Source organism: Lissotriton helveticus, chromosome 8 (genome assembly GCF_964261635.1).
Source record: "Lissotriton helveticus chromosome 8, aLisHel1.1, whole genome shotgun sequence".
Classification (NCBI taxonomy): domain Eukaryota; kingdom Metazoa; phylum Chordata; class Amphibia; order Caudata; family Salamandridae; genus Lissotriton; species Lissotriton helveticus.
This window is the reverse complement of record NC_136069.1, coordinates 39,281,381-39,296,360: the sequence shown is the minus strand read 5'-3', so window position 1 is coordinate 39,296,360 and position 14,980 is coordinate 39,281,381. Positions and strand designations below refer to the sequence as shown.

Genomic DNA, 14,980 nt, shown 5'->3' with positions numbered 1-14,980 from the left:
GGAAGCTTGCACTGCTGCTGCCTGTGCTGTACCTGTTCTATGAGCGAGGGAAGCTTGCACTGCTGCTGCCTTTGCTGTACCTGCTGCGTGTGTGAGGGAAGCTTGCACTGCTCCTGCCTGTGCTGTACCTGTTCCGTGTGTGAGGGAAGCTTGCACTGCTGCTGGTGCTGTACCTGCTCCGTGTGTGAGAGAAGCTTGCACTGCTGCTGCCTGTGCTGTGCCTGCTCTGTGTGTGAGGGAAGCTTGCACTGCTGCTGCCTGTGCTGTGCCTGCTCTGTGTGTGAGGGAAGCTTGCACTGCTGATACCTGTGCTGTACCTGCTCTGTGTGAGAGGGAAGCTTGCACTGCTGCTGCCTGTGCTGTACGTGTTCTATGTGTGATGGAAGCTTGCACTGCTGCTGCCTGAGATGTACCTGCTCCGTGTGTGAGGGAAGCTTGCACTGCTGATGCCTGTGCTGTACCTACTCTGTGTGTGAGGGAAGCTTGCACTGCTGCTGCCTGTGCTGTACCTGCTCTGTGTGTGAGGGAAGCTTGCACTGCTGCTGCCTGTGCTGTACCTGTTCTATGTGTGAGGGAAGCTTGCACTGCTGCTGCCTGTGTTGTACCTGTTCTATGTGCGTTGGAAGCTTGCACTGCTGCTGCCTGTGTTGTTCCTGCTCTGTGTGTGAGGGAAGCTTGCACTGCTGCTGCATGTGCTGTACCTGTTCCGTGTGTGAGGGAAGCTTGCACTGCTGCTGCCGGTGCTGTATCTGTTCTGTGTGTGAGGGAAGTTTGCACTGCTACTGCCTGTGCTGTACCTGTTATGTGTGTGAGGGAAGCTTGCACTGCTGCTGCCTGTGCTGTACGTGTTCTATGTGTGAGGGAAGCTTGCACTGCTGCTGCCTGTGCTGTACCTGCCCTCTGTGTGAGGGAAGCTTGCACTGCTGTTCCCTGTGCTGTACCTGTTCTATGTGTGAGGGACGCTTGCACTGCTGTTCCCTGTGCTGTACCTGTTCGAAGTGTGAGGGAAGCTTGCACTGCTTCTGCCTGTGCTGTACCTGTTCCGTGTGTGAGGGAAGCTTGCACTGCTGCTGCCTGTGCTGTACCTGTTCCGTGTGTGAGGGAAGCTTGCACTGCTGCTGGTGCTGTACCTGCTCTGTGTGTGAGAGAAGCTTGCACTGCTGCTGCCTGTGCTGTGCCTGCTCTGTGTGTGAGGGAAGCTTGCACTGCTGCTGCCTGTGCTTTGCCTGCTCTGTGTGTGAGGGAAGCTTGCACTGCTGATGCCTGTGCTGTACCTGCTCTGTGTGTGAGGGAAGCTTGCACTGCTGCTGCCTGTGCTGTACGTGTTCTATGTGTGATGGAAGCTTGCACTGCTGCTGCCTGAGATGTACCTGCTCCGTGTGTGAGGGAAGCTTGCACTGCTGATGCCTGTGCTGTACCTGCTCTGTGTGTGAGGGAAGCTTGCACTGCTGCTGCCTGTGCTGTACCTGCTCTGTGTGTGAGGGAAGCTTGCACTGCTGCTGCCTGTGCTGTACCTGTTCTATGTGTGAGGGAAGCTTGCACTGCTGCTGCCTGTGCTGTACGTGTTCTATGTGTGAGGGAAGCTTGCACTGCTGCTGCCTGTGCTGTACCTGTTCCGTGTGTGAGGGAAGCTTGCACTGCTGCTGCTTGTGCTGTACCTGGTCCGTGTGTGAGGGAAGCTTGCACTGCTGCCGCCTGTGCTGTACCTGCTCTGTGTGTGAGGGAAGCTTGCACTGCTCCTCCCTGTGCTGTACCTGCTCTGTGTGTGAGGGAAGCTTGCACTGCTCCTCCCTGTGCTGTACCCGCTCTGTGTGTGAGGGAAGCTTGCACTGCTGCTGCCTGTGCTGTACCTGTTCTATGTGTGAGGGAAGCTTGCACTGCTGCTGCCTGTGTTGTACCTGTTCTATGTGTGTTGGAAGCTTGCACTGCTGCTGCCTGTGTTGTACCTACTCTGTGTGTGAGGAAAGCTTGCACTGCTGCTGCCTGTGCTGTACCTGTTCCGTGTGTGAGGGAAGCTTGCACTGCTGCTGCCTGTGCTGTGCCTGCTCTGTGTGTGAGGGAAGCTTGCACTGCTGCTGCCTGTGCTCTACCTGCTCTGTGTGTGAGGGAAGCTTGCACTGATGCTGCCTGTGCTGTACCTGTTCTGTGTGTGAGGGAAGCTTGCACTGCTGCTGCCTGTGCTGTACCTGTTATATGAGCGAGGGAAGCTTGCACTGCTGATGCCTGTGCTGTACCTGCTGCGTGTGTGAGGGAAGCTTGCACTGCTCCTGCCTGTGCTGTACCTGTTCCGTGTGTGAGGGAATCTTGCACTGCTGCTGGTGCTGTACCTGCTCTGTGTGTGTTAGAAGCTTGCACTGCTGCTGCCTGTGTTGTACCTGCTCTGTGTGTGAGGGAAGCTTGCACTGCTGCTGCCTGTGCTGTACCTGTTCCGTGTGTGAGGGAAGCTTGCACTGCTGATGCCTGTGCTGTACCTGTTCCGTGTGTGAGGGAAGCTTGCACTGCTGCTGCCTGTGCTGTACCTGCTCTGTGTGTGTTAGAAGCTTGCACTGCTGCTGCCTGTGTTGTACCTGCTCTGTGTGTGAGGGAAGCTTGCACTGCTGCTGCCTGTGCTGTACCTGTTCCGTGTGTGAGGGAAGCTTGCACTGCTGATGCCTGTGCTGTACCTGCTCTGTGTGTGAGGGAAGCTTGCACTGCTGCTGCCTGTGCTGTACGTGTTCTATGTGTGATGGAAGCTTGCACTGCTGCTGCCTGAGATGTACCTGCTCCGTGTGTGAGGGAAGCTTGCACTGCTGATGCCTGTGCTGTACCTGCTCTGTGTGTGAGGGAAGCTTGCACTGCTGCTGCCTGTGCTCTACCTGCTCTGTGTGTTTCTCCGTATTTGGGGATCACTTTAACCTCCTCCACGACCTCAACGGTCAATCATAACTATTCCACTTTGTCTTCCCAAATCCGGGCCGACCTTGCGCGTTGGTCGAAACAACCCCTCTCCCTGCTCGGCAGGATAGCAGCGGTGAAGATGTCGGTCTTACCCAAAATCTTATACATCTTCCAGACTCTCCCGGTATCGCCGCCGCCGGGAGCGTTAGCTGACCTCCAACACGACATTCACCAATTCGTGTGGGAGAAGAAGTGCGCTAGATTACACAAACGAGTGGCGTACAGAAATGTTGACGAAGGAGGCCTCAGAATCCCGAACCTGTTGCAGTATTTCCAGGCCTCGCAAATCCGCTATCTGGTGGAGTGGTATCGTCCCAAATCTGAGAAGAGATGGCTCTTCCAAGATAGAGCGATGGCTCAGACTTCCTTGTGGAAGATACAGTTTCTTGCCCGCCAGCACAGACCACGTTATCTCCTCCGCTCTCCTATCACTCGAACCACTATGGCAGCTTGGGACATGGTGGTGGTCAAGAGGGTCTCACGACCTTCCCCTACCCACTTACCCCTCTCTTTGACAACCCTGCGTTCCCTCCAGGCACGGACGCCCGGGCTTTCCTGCAATGGCGCGATACGCCTTGCCGATCAGCCGGACACCTCTTCGATTTGGAGGGGTTCCTCTCACTCGCCGACATCACGCGAGACTATGGAGTGACTAAGCCTCACATATTTCAATATTTCCAAATTCGCCACTGGCTCTTGCAGCCGGATAACGCCCCCCTGGTCGGCCGGCAGATGACACCATTCGAACACTGGCTTGTATCTAAGGAATCAGATAAGCACCTTATTTCAGACCTTTATAAGATGCTCTCCCCAGATGCCGACCCGGCTAAAACTGCTGGTCTACGACGCTGGGAAGCCGAACTCGGAAGGACTCTCTCCCCAATGGAGTGGAGCTACATACACTATAGGGCTGCTCACACTACGCGCAACACTAAAGCTAGGGAATCAGCGATAAAGCTGGCTATCTACTGGCACCTCACCCCGGCGAGACTCAATCAGGGTAACCCGCTCCGGAGCGCGCTATATTGGAGGGGCTGTGGCGAAAGGGGCACCTTGACTCACCTCCTGTGGGAATGCCCTACATTGCAGGAGAATTGGAAGGCTGTTTTGGACGACATAGACTCAACATTTGACACCGAAATCCCACGCCTCCCAGCTTACACACTCCTAGGGCTCCCCAATGCACTTACATTCCCCTTGAGATCACCTCGCGGCAAACAGATGGGCATCGCTATGCAAGCAGCGTCACAACACATCCTATCATTATGGGGATCAACCACCTCGCCCACTCACACTGGCTGGCTACACAAACTATGGTTCACACTGGGCATGGAACGGATCCAGGCCACGCTCACACACACTACTGATTCATTCCAGACAACCTGGCAACCGCTCTTGACACTGCTATCCAGGGAATTCCATGAAATTACATGCCCGAAATACCTCCGCATCTTGCGCCTCACGGCCTGCACGGGGGACCGAGCACGACCCGATACACCTTGAAGCACTTTGGCCTGTCATGGCTCACACGAATAATCTGGAAGACTGGCATACTGGTAGGGGTGCGGGGAGGGAGTTAGAGTTGGGAGTTGGGGGGTGGGGCGGGTTTTTAGTATTGTCTTGTTCATTTAACGCTCTGATTGGGGGCCTTTCCCGATCTCCAGGCACCGCTTTTCCAACTGGGCATGATTCCCCTGCTTTCCTACTGTCTACTAGAGAAGACATGCATGTCTGTCTCGCTCGCCATTTTTGCCTGCTAAATGTCTATTGCAATGCATTGCCTGTTTATTATATTTTAAAACTCAATAAAAACACTTTGAAATAAAAAAGATGCACCCAATAAAGCAGAGTTAAACAAGCATGTTTGAAATGTGTGCAGCCAGGGTAAGATAAGTATCAGTAAACAGTAAAACAGCCTTAATGTAAGAAAAAGAGTTCCACAATTGTTGAGTCTGGTGCCACTGCACCTGTTGCACCATTTATATCATGAACCTAGTGCCTCGGGGAAAATGGAACTTGTTAAAGCCTGTTTAGTTGTAAAATATGTGAATAATCTGTGTTTAGTGGGGTGCCTAGAGCTTTTGGTCCTGGTGCCTTTGCACCTGCTGCACTATTAAAATCATAGCCCTAGTGCTGGTCACCACTGGGCCTCCAAGGACGGAGTCAGGCCGCGACTGCTGTCAGGGTGCCGATCGGCGATCTCAAGCGGCATTAGATCATATAATCAAGATCCCATGCACTCAGAGCATTGAATCAAATGTTATGCAGAAACAGAGAGCACTCAGCAGTGCCGGCAGGCATCCGTTTACAGGCACATTCTCCAGAGTTTCACAGCCGAGTGACAATCTTGGTCGCCAGCTTGGCGATGCCCCTGGATACAGCTTGTATTACAGTGATGTTTTACGCTATGTGTTTCATTGGTCTTGGGGATGCTCAGTGCCAGAGGTTATTTATTCTTGAGCGGACTTCCAAATCTTTGTCTTTAGTTTTGATTTCAGTCAGTTACTACGTTTGGTTAGTTGGGTATCATGTGCCGCCACTTTGTCCTCACAGTCAGTTTTCTCTTGTTCCACCATATCAATTCTATCTTCCGGTTTGTGTATGTGTACCATGTAAAGGAAAGAATGGACATTCTATGAGTCGTTTTTCCCTATCCATGATGGACGGCCAGTTTTCAGGTCCAGTGGAAGAGCTTTGCTACCGGCTGTGTATAGGGCTGTATCTGTGTTTTCTTGTTTTATCACACCCATTTGCTTTGGATTCGCACTGATCTGGTTTACCCATGTTTGGTTTCAGAAGATCCACTGGCTTCAGCATCTGATTAAATGAGATTCTGCTATCTCCCATCTGCATGGGGTGTGGTACTCGTTTTCCTGTGAGTAGTGGGTTTGTGAGTGCTAGGACTCCCAGGTCCTCAGAGTCTGCTTATAATGTTCAAGTTAGATGGTGCTCATTTGTGATCATAGAGAGCCACCCTATTATGATGGTGAATGTGCAGGTCTGTGTTCCGAGGCCCTGCTTATGAGTGTGGGCGCTATTTATCACACCTGGTAAATAATGATACCTGGGGATACGCTATTTATTGGGCGCAATAAATAGCACCTATTAAGAGTTTGTTAATTAACCTGCGCCTTTTGGTGTTTAATACACCAGAATCCACATGGTACAGTAAATAACATATATTTTCACAGTTACATTTTGGCAGGTTTGACAAATGCCGAAATTTAACAAGGCTTGAGGTATTTAATACAACTGATAATTGACGGATACAGTAAATAGCGTTTAGCTCGTACTTCCAAACAGTGTATAATCAGGGGTTTACAAATGGGTCGGAATTAACTGATGTAATGTAATGTAAGAGACTCTTGTATAGCGCGGGCTTCACTCCAAGGAGCATCTTGGCGCTTTATATATATATTTTTTATTTAACAGTAAGACAAGAGTAGGCGATACAAACATCAGGTGTTTCGCGATGAAATACAGAATAAGGGCAGGCGGGGGAAATAAACAAACAATAAGCACTGTAGGAAGTAAAGGGCACATCACGGGTACATATAACGGAAGCAGGAAATAAACAATCTGTGAAGCAAACAAAGCGATCCCACCCACACGACCCATCCATTAATGGCACAGGATAAACAAGTCAGCAAAAACACCCGGACAATAGAGGATCCGTGAAAAATATACAGCCCAACTCTCGTAAAAGAAAAAGGAAAAAGAAAAGGGGCCATAGAACATAAGAAAGGCAAAATAAAAAACCCCACCCCGAACCCCCCACCCTGCACCCCTGCAATGGCTACGGCCTAACCCCACTAGCAGCGTGCCTGTCGCCCCAGAAATACCTAAAGGAAGGGGAAAGAAAAGCGGAGGAGGAGAAAGCAAATACACTCCCGGTCTCTCGTACCCCCCGCCAACAGCGATCACCCAGATACATGTTAAAATCAGTAATCAGCGTGTATACAAACCGGGAAAGGAAGGATAAACAACAGCCACCCAGTGCCCATCACGTTACAGATACAATCCCAAAATCACGAAAAGCTCTTATATCGGAACCCAGCTATAAAGTTCAGCCCTGGCCAGTATGGTCCATCAGAAGAGTCTTTGCCATTAGAGCCGCCATTTTGTTGGAAAAAGCAAAGCGTCCAGAAAAGTTCTGGTCAGCACAAAAGGATCGAAGACAGGATAAAAGTTCACGGCTTGAACTAGGAAAGATGTCCCAAGACAGCGAATATCCAAAACCATCAACAAGGAACTCGTAGCCACATGGTAGACCGTCCGTAGATGTTTTAGGTGGCAGCAGGGTCGAGCCAAAGACGCTATCGAGAAGCACGGGCTGACTAGCCGGTAATAGGGGACCGTCAGGAGACATAAATTCCGGGGTACGCACAGGGACCTCGACCTCTGAGACAGAATGCACCGCTGGTATCATCTCCAGCCGGGAACCAAATAAGGCGTCGTCCTCAGCTCCCAGGATACCGTCCACTTTCACCATCAGTGTCCGGAACACTGCGACTGTGCGCAGAATGGAGCGCCCCAATGGCGGCCACAACGGCCCGTAAAGATGGCGCGCCCTCCGTCCGCTCCATCCCCTCTCAGTAGGAGACAGAGCCAGACTCGAACCCCGGAGGCCGGCTGCTCCGGAGTCACGGGCCACGCAAATCCGGTCACAAATAACGGGCGCTCCTCGTCGTGCAGAACACACCTTTGCCGCCAGAGAGGACCCAGCCCGTCGACCCCCAGGGGGCAACAAGGTCTCCGGGCACCGGGCCCCCACCACAGCAGTCGGCGTGACACAATGTCGTGTCCCGGGCGTGGATCGTGCAAAGGATCGACGAGAAAAATCAACAGTTCAGGCACTCTTCGGGAGACCGGGCTCAGTCCAGGTCTCACGGCCGATGTTGTTCAACTCTGACTCGGGTAGCCCAGAAATCGAGGCCCCGGCTTCCACACGGAGGTAGGCCGAGAAATGGAACACGGCGTATCTTTGTCAGCCGATAAGATAAAAATCTCGGGATTGTATCTTTGGATGCTGTAGACCTTCATAAACAAGAAAAGCAGGCGTGAGGTAAAGTCCACATTTGTAAAGCGCACAATCACCCGTAAGGGTCTCTAGGCGCTGGGGGGCCGTCCGGAAGATTAAGCGAGCTATTGCCCAGAGTCACATGGTGCTGGGCTGACCTGCCGCCGGAGCCGGGGATCGAACCGTGGTCCCCAGATTCCAGCGTCAGTCGCCCTGGCCGCGGCGTCAGGATAAAAGACAGGATAATCGAGCTGCTGGCGGAGGTCGGCGGAGCCGGGAGCTTATGCGGCCATCTTGGTTCGTAGCGTAGCTCCTCCTCAATCTTGGCGCTTTAGAGAGGAAAAGACAGGGGGCAGCGGGGGCTTGTTGATGTTAAAATAGAGGTCAGCATACTCAGATTAGGCTTTTGCAGTGGGTATCGGATAGGCTGTATATCCAAGTTTTAAGGGTCTTTCTGAAGGCTGTTTCTGTAGTGATTTGCCGGAGCGGTGGCGGGAGTATGTTTCAAGCTTTGGAGCCCAAACCTGCCAAGGCCTTTCCTCCTCTCGTTTTCAGTCTGAATTTGGGGATGTTGAGGAGGTTGGCTTTTTGGGATCTCAGACAACGCGAAGGAGTGTAGTGTAGGAACATGTTCTGAATGTAGCTAGGTCCGTTTCCATGGAAGGCCCTAAAGGTGATTAGGAGGATTTTAAAAATAACTCGTTTGTGGATTGGCAGCCAATGTAAGATGTCCATTGCTGCTGTGGCTGACGTCCTCCTGTTCCATCCCAGCACCAGTCTCACCGCTGCATGTTGCACCATTTGCAGTTTATGGCAGACCGTCCTATTTGTCCCTGCATATAGGCTGTTGCAGTAGTCGAGGCGTGATGTTATGAGTGCTAGTGCAACCATTTTTCGTGCCGGGAATGGTATACGGTCGAAGAATTTTCTGAGCCCCTTTATGATGCCAAAGCAGATTCCTGCTACGGCCACTGCTTGTTGTTTAAAGTTCAGAGAGGAATCAAATCTGATCCCTAAGTTTCGGACTGAAAGAGCAGTGTTTGGAGGGACGATGGCGTCCTCCGGCCACCATGTAAATGTAAATGTGCTGGACTTGTAAAGCGCACAGCTGCCCGTAAGCTGCTTGCTTAGGGAACCCGTCCTGGTATTCCCCTGTGAGAAACCCCGGCAGGGTGTCCACAAGGTGAAAGCCAGGCATCCCGCCACGAGGGGCCGTAGTGGAGATTAAGCAAGCTATTGCCCAGAGTCGCAGAGTGTGACCCCGTGAGTTGAGTAGGCACCAGAGCGAGAATTGTCGAGTCCGTGGATTTTTGAGCCCGAGACCCGCCGAGGCGGGAACCGAACCCTGGTCCACGGTCGATCTCAGCTTCCGGGTCTGCCGCCTCTAACCACTGAGCCACGCTTTTCCACTAACGTGGGGTTGAACATATTCCCTTTTCCAAATGGTAAGATCTCAGTTTTCCCAGAGTTGCATTTGAGGTAGTTCAAGTTCATCCATTGGAACGTGGCTTTGAGGCAATTTTTAAGCTTCATTTCAGCCTCACAGGTGTCATCCTCCATTACCAGGATGAGCTGCGTATCATCCGCATACGAGATGGTATTTATATTGAAGGATGATATGAGAGCAATCAGGGGGGCCATATATATATTAAAGAGTGTTGGGCTCAGGCAGGAGCCCTGCGGCACTCCTGAGCTGAGTCGCTTTTCTTCTGATCTAAAATGACCTAGGGTGACCACTTGTCGCCTATTTGGTAGAAAGCTTTTCAGCCAGCCCAGCACATTTCCGGCTATTCCTGCCGCGGCTAGACGGTCCACCAAGATTGTGTGGGAGACCGTATCGAACGCCGCGGACAGGTCTAAGAGTACCAGTACTGCTTTCTTTCCCCGGTCCATTGCGGCTCTTAATGTTTCGGAGGTGAAGATTAGAGCTGACTCCGTTGAGTGCTGAGCCCTGAAACCCGCTTGGTTAGGGTGCTAGATGTTTTTAGCCTCCAAGAATGCAGTAAGCTGCTTATTAACGGATTTTTCTGTTAGTTTGCAGAAGATAGGAAGCAGGGAGATGGGTCGCAGATTTGTCAGAGTCGTAGGGTCTGGTAATTATATTTCTGCAGTGGCTTCACTGCTGCAAGTTTCCATTCTTCAGGGACTGACCGTAGGTTGAGCGAAGAGTTGATGATGCTGTTTATGATGGGGTTGGCAATCTCCACCATTGGGTGGAGGACAAACGGAGCGCAGGGGTCAAAAGGCGACCCTGATTTGATCTTTAGGATTTCTGTCTTGGATGCCTCTAGACTAACCGGTTGAAAGGAGGACATGGGGGCCATCATTGTGCCAGCTCTATTTTTTGATGGCTCCTCTTGAGGCAGAGGATGAGGGAAATCCTTAGTGAGCTTTTGAATTTTATCCTCAAAAAAGTCCGCTATTGTATTACATAGATTCTGAGAGGCGGGGATATCTCTCTGCATGGTTTTAGGGTTAATAAAAGTGTTGACAATTTTAAAGATTTCTTTCTGTTTATTATTACTTTTTATTATAGCCTCCGTAAAGTGTTCTTTTTTAGCCGTATTTATCATCCCATGATAGTGGCGGTGGGCGGCTTTATAGTTGATCTGATCAGATTCCACATAATTTAGGCGCCACATGCGCTCTAATGCCCTAACCTTCCTTTGCTCTTCTTTTAGGGCTGAAGAGAACCAGGGGCAGAAGGCCTCTGCTTCTTTCTGGCACTTGGCCTCGGTGCAGCGTAGCTGTTTTCTGAACTTAGAGCATTTATCCACTCCCTGAAAGACTGACTGTCCCTAATGGGATCTCCCGTAGGGGTTGGTCTGGATCCTGCTGCTTTGGTAAGAAACTCCGACTGTCCTATCACATTTTTCCAACATGGTTCCCCCTGGGGGAGTCCGGACTTCCTACCCAAGTTATTTATAGTTTTGTTAGCCATCACTGGGAGGTCAAAAGGAATAAAGCAGTGATCTGTCGATGTTAGTACTTGGGGTGTTTTAGCCTTGGTGGAGTCTAAATGAATATTGGCGTCTCCCAGGATTGTAAAATTGGCCGATTTAAGGGCTAGGTCACTAACAGCTTCTCCGATGCTTTCTGTAAACTCTGTATGTGTCCCAGGTGGACGGTATACTAGTGCTCCCGTAAAAGTAAAGGAGTCATGTACCTTTATTGCGAAGCCCATATTTTCAGCGCCTTTAAGGCCTGGGATCATAAAAGTCAGGCAGTTGAGTGTATCCCGATAGACAATCGCGATCCCCCCCCTCTGGTCCAGTCTATCCTCTCTGGAAATGAGGTATCCAGGGGGGAGGGAGTTTGTGACGTCTGGGTTACTGTTTGGTGTCAGCCATGTCTCTGTCATGAAGAGGCAGTCCAGCTCCCTTTCTGTTATTAGGTCGAAGATGTGTAGGGCATGCTTGTCCATAGACCTCACGTTGATAAGCCCGCATCGTAGGCCTTTCATTTGCCTGAGTACCTGGGTGTTTTTGTTTGGCCCGAACCTGTTTTTGCATATCTTGCAGCTCCATGGTCCTACCCAGTTTGTCATATTTAGTGGCTGTGTGCAACTAATTGGGCCGGAATTAATCCCTAATAAGGATTCCCTTGTATATTGTATGGTTTGACTAAGGGGTGTGGCCCCGGGCCCGGTCGAGCCGCGGACGGGCTTACCTTTGGCGCACCTTCGGTGCGCCCGCTGCGCGCGTCCGCTGACATGTTCTTTTTGTCCTTGCCGTATGACCTGTGGCCCGTGCGCCCCGGAAGTCTACTCACTTCCGGTGTGTGAAAGGTAGATGCCGTCCTCCCTCCACTACAATACGGCCTAGTGTCAGTGGTGGAACGGGGAGGTGGCGAAAAGGTAGGTCAGTTTATTTAAAAAGTGACAAACGAAATTATAAAGGTGCAGTTATTCCGTTTAAGAACTGAGCCACTAATAGCTGGGACTTGAGGCTCTTAATTGCTATTGATGCGAAACACAAACCCCAAGAGTGCGGCAACAGTAGTTCAGCAGTTTGATCTTGCTTTCGCCTAGGCATATAATAACAACTGTGGCCCACAGTCGGACCTCCTACCCTAGCCTCAGTGGTGAGGACACAGGCCCAACAATGACCTGTTACTCTGCAGGCAAAGTAGGTACATATACTCATTAGCACTTGCAAGGTGCAAACAGATACGAATCCGCTGACTTCAGAATCTTGTTTTGCGATATGCAGCATGAATTAGGGCTCTCAATGACTTGGACAGAATAGGCACCAGTGATAACATAGGTCTCCCTCGTTGGCTTTTTCTAGCTGAGTTCCCATGCCTTTAATCTCCCACCTTCAATTGGTCAGCAAGGTGGTCACGCCAAGTACCCTCTCTGGCCTCAGCACGCACCAGTCACATTGGGGCAGCAGTGGTCCAGGCCCACATGCCAGTCCAGGCAGCAGATTTACTGCTCCCCAGAATCAGCAGATGACACACTGTTTCGGTATGCTGTTGTTTGATTTTTTTTAGCATGTTAGCTGTAGGATGGAGGTGAATTTTAAACTCGGTCCGCAGGTGGTTAGTGCAGAGTGGCCACCGGTGGCAGCAGTTCTCTGGCACCACCCTCTGCACAAACATAACCCCTTGTGCTTTCGCTAAAGCTAAATAAATTGGCTAATAACTAATCCACAACATGACAAATCATTCAATGCAAAGCTGCTGAATACAGTTTGCTACTTATTATCTTTGCTGATGGATGACTGAGTTAAGATTTCCCTACTCAAAATACATTTTCCCTTCCAACATACACACCATATTACATTATGTGCATCAACATACATACTGTTTTCATTATTTACATAAAAAGGACTTTTTAACATTTAGCATTAGTTTCAAAGGCCATTTTTCAGAAACAAAATCACCATGTAATATTTGCTGTAAAGCACAGCCTTCTTAATCAAATAAATACAATGAAACAAAAAGGTAAGTATTTGTACATTGTATTGGGCTTCCACAGAGTCACCTTCCACACAAAGTCCAGCTCTCCGGTGTGGCAGAGTTAGCAAGAGCTCAATACACGACCCTCATTTGACACGTACAAATCAATGTCAACTGACAGTAGACTGTATAAAGTCAGCATGGAAGTACATGGGGTGTATGATGCACACTTCCATATTTAGTTTTGCATTTTTCAAAGAAAAGAGAGTGCTTAGCAAGTGGTATACATTATCTACATCTTTCCATAGCATATTCTGCTTTTCTTAGAAGAAGTTTCATTTACTTCCTCATTCCCATGTGGGTTTGTTACAGTTCAATCTGTTAAACCTAGAAAGCACACACTGCTTCTCCTGGAGTTTATTAGAAACAAAAGAAATGCATTTATGTCCCGGAGAGCATTCTTGTGCCAGAGTGTGCTCTACAGTCAGAGTGCCATGAAAGTTAAAATTGCTATTTAATAAGACAAAATGTATTAACATAAAATCATTTTAACAGTATTGCCCAATAAAGCTCAAAGACTACAAAGTGTCATCTGTGCACAAGAGAAAATATTTCTAATCTATATTGTTGTTTACAGATGGGACAAGATTACTAACAGTTACATATTTTTTTTATTTAAAAAATGCATTCAGAATCATTATTTTTTATTAAATATACTTAGTGGGACACCATGAGGATGGTCAGATGAGTCAATGGCAAGCGGATGCTGCTCGAAAGGTCGTTCCTTTATTTGTGCATTGTAGGTATTATAATAATGTTTCATTTTCAATACAAACTGACAGACTGTATAAAATGATTGTTAAAAGAAAGTCTAAGACTTGACAAGTTTTTGCCAAATGGTGACATCTGATCACCCTACACATCCTTATTCCTAAAAAAAAGAAAAATATACATAAAAGAGATAGGTGTATCCTATCCTCAACACATTGTACTCTTCTATTTACAATCATACAGAAGTCCCAGATCCGAGCAATGAAATGATATCACACAATAATAGAAGACAAACACATAGCAGGTTATCGTGTAATATGCTCTTATACTGACCCCATGGGGTTCTGGAGGCATTTCATGGGTCCCTATGAAATATGGGTTTCATTAGCAAGTGGACAGCCTCAAACTAGCAAGTGGACAGCCTCAAACCAGCCTGCAGAGCTTTACTATTGCATTTTGTTGATGTAATATTCCAATGATAAAAACTCATACCTGGCCGTTCTTATTTTAATTTATGAATCAGGAGAACAGCATGAACAATCTCACCCTTAACCAGACTTCACTTACAGTTTTTAGTAAACATTCCCATTTGAAAAACAATACATTTTTTAACCCAACTGCCACAAAATAATCATGTAAAATAAAAAATACAAACTGGCTCACTTTTATGACATGACCCTACATTGCCATCTGAGGGATCTGGTGATATTTACAAACCACATCACCTTTAGCCTTGTGGTTTATGAAAGGATCAGAACACCATGATGGAAATGTAGGACCATACTACATGGTTACCTATTATTATCCTACAAAAATAACAAAGGTTATACACTGAAATATACTTGGAACATAATGTTTACATAATTCAATAAGGCCTCCACTATCCCCATGTACATGAATGAAATAGAAAAAATGTGCCCCGTGGTCAACAATGTCAAAGGTTACCAATACATTGAGTAACAAGATGAGCTACCTCTCCTTACAGCATGTAAAAGACACCTTCCACAGCGGAGGGTAGTTTCAACATATTGAGTTTTTCCAAAGCTAGAAAGCGCAATATTGAACCTCACCTGACATCCGAAAGGTCTAGACATAGTTTCTCGAAAAACCTTATAACTCTGAATGCTGAAAAGTAAATGAAACCCTCCAACATTTACTGTAGCCAAAATTATGTTCTTAGATGTATTGCTGACAGCAACTTATAATTTAGTGAAAGACTGAAACACACCCTATCCGATGCTTCTGTAAGAGATTTCTGTGTGTAAACTTGCCGATGCATATATAGATGGAAAAAACATGGAAGCTCTTCCCACACCCAATGTTATTTACACTTTGTGTGTTCACTAATTG

The 14,980-nt window shown here is 48.6% G+C and overlaps 1 protein-coding gene across 1 annotated transcript in view; it reads right to left on the bottom strand.

The window, feature by feature from the left end:
• The window catches only part of LOC144773695 (uncharacterized), a 177,775-nt gene that overhangs the window by 131,350 nt on the left and 31,445 nt on the right, over positions 1-14,980 (bottom strand). The window lies entirely within an intron of this gene.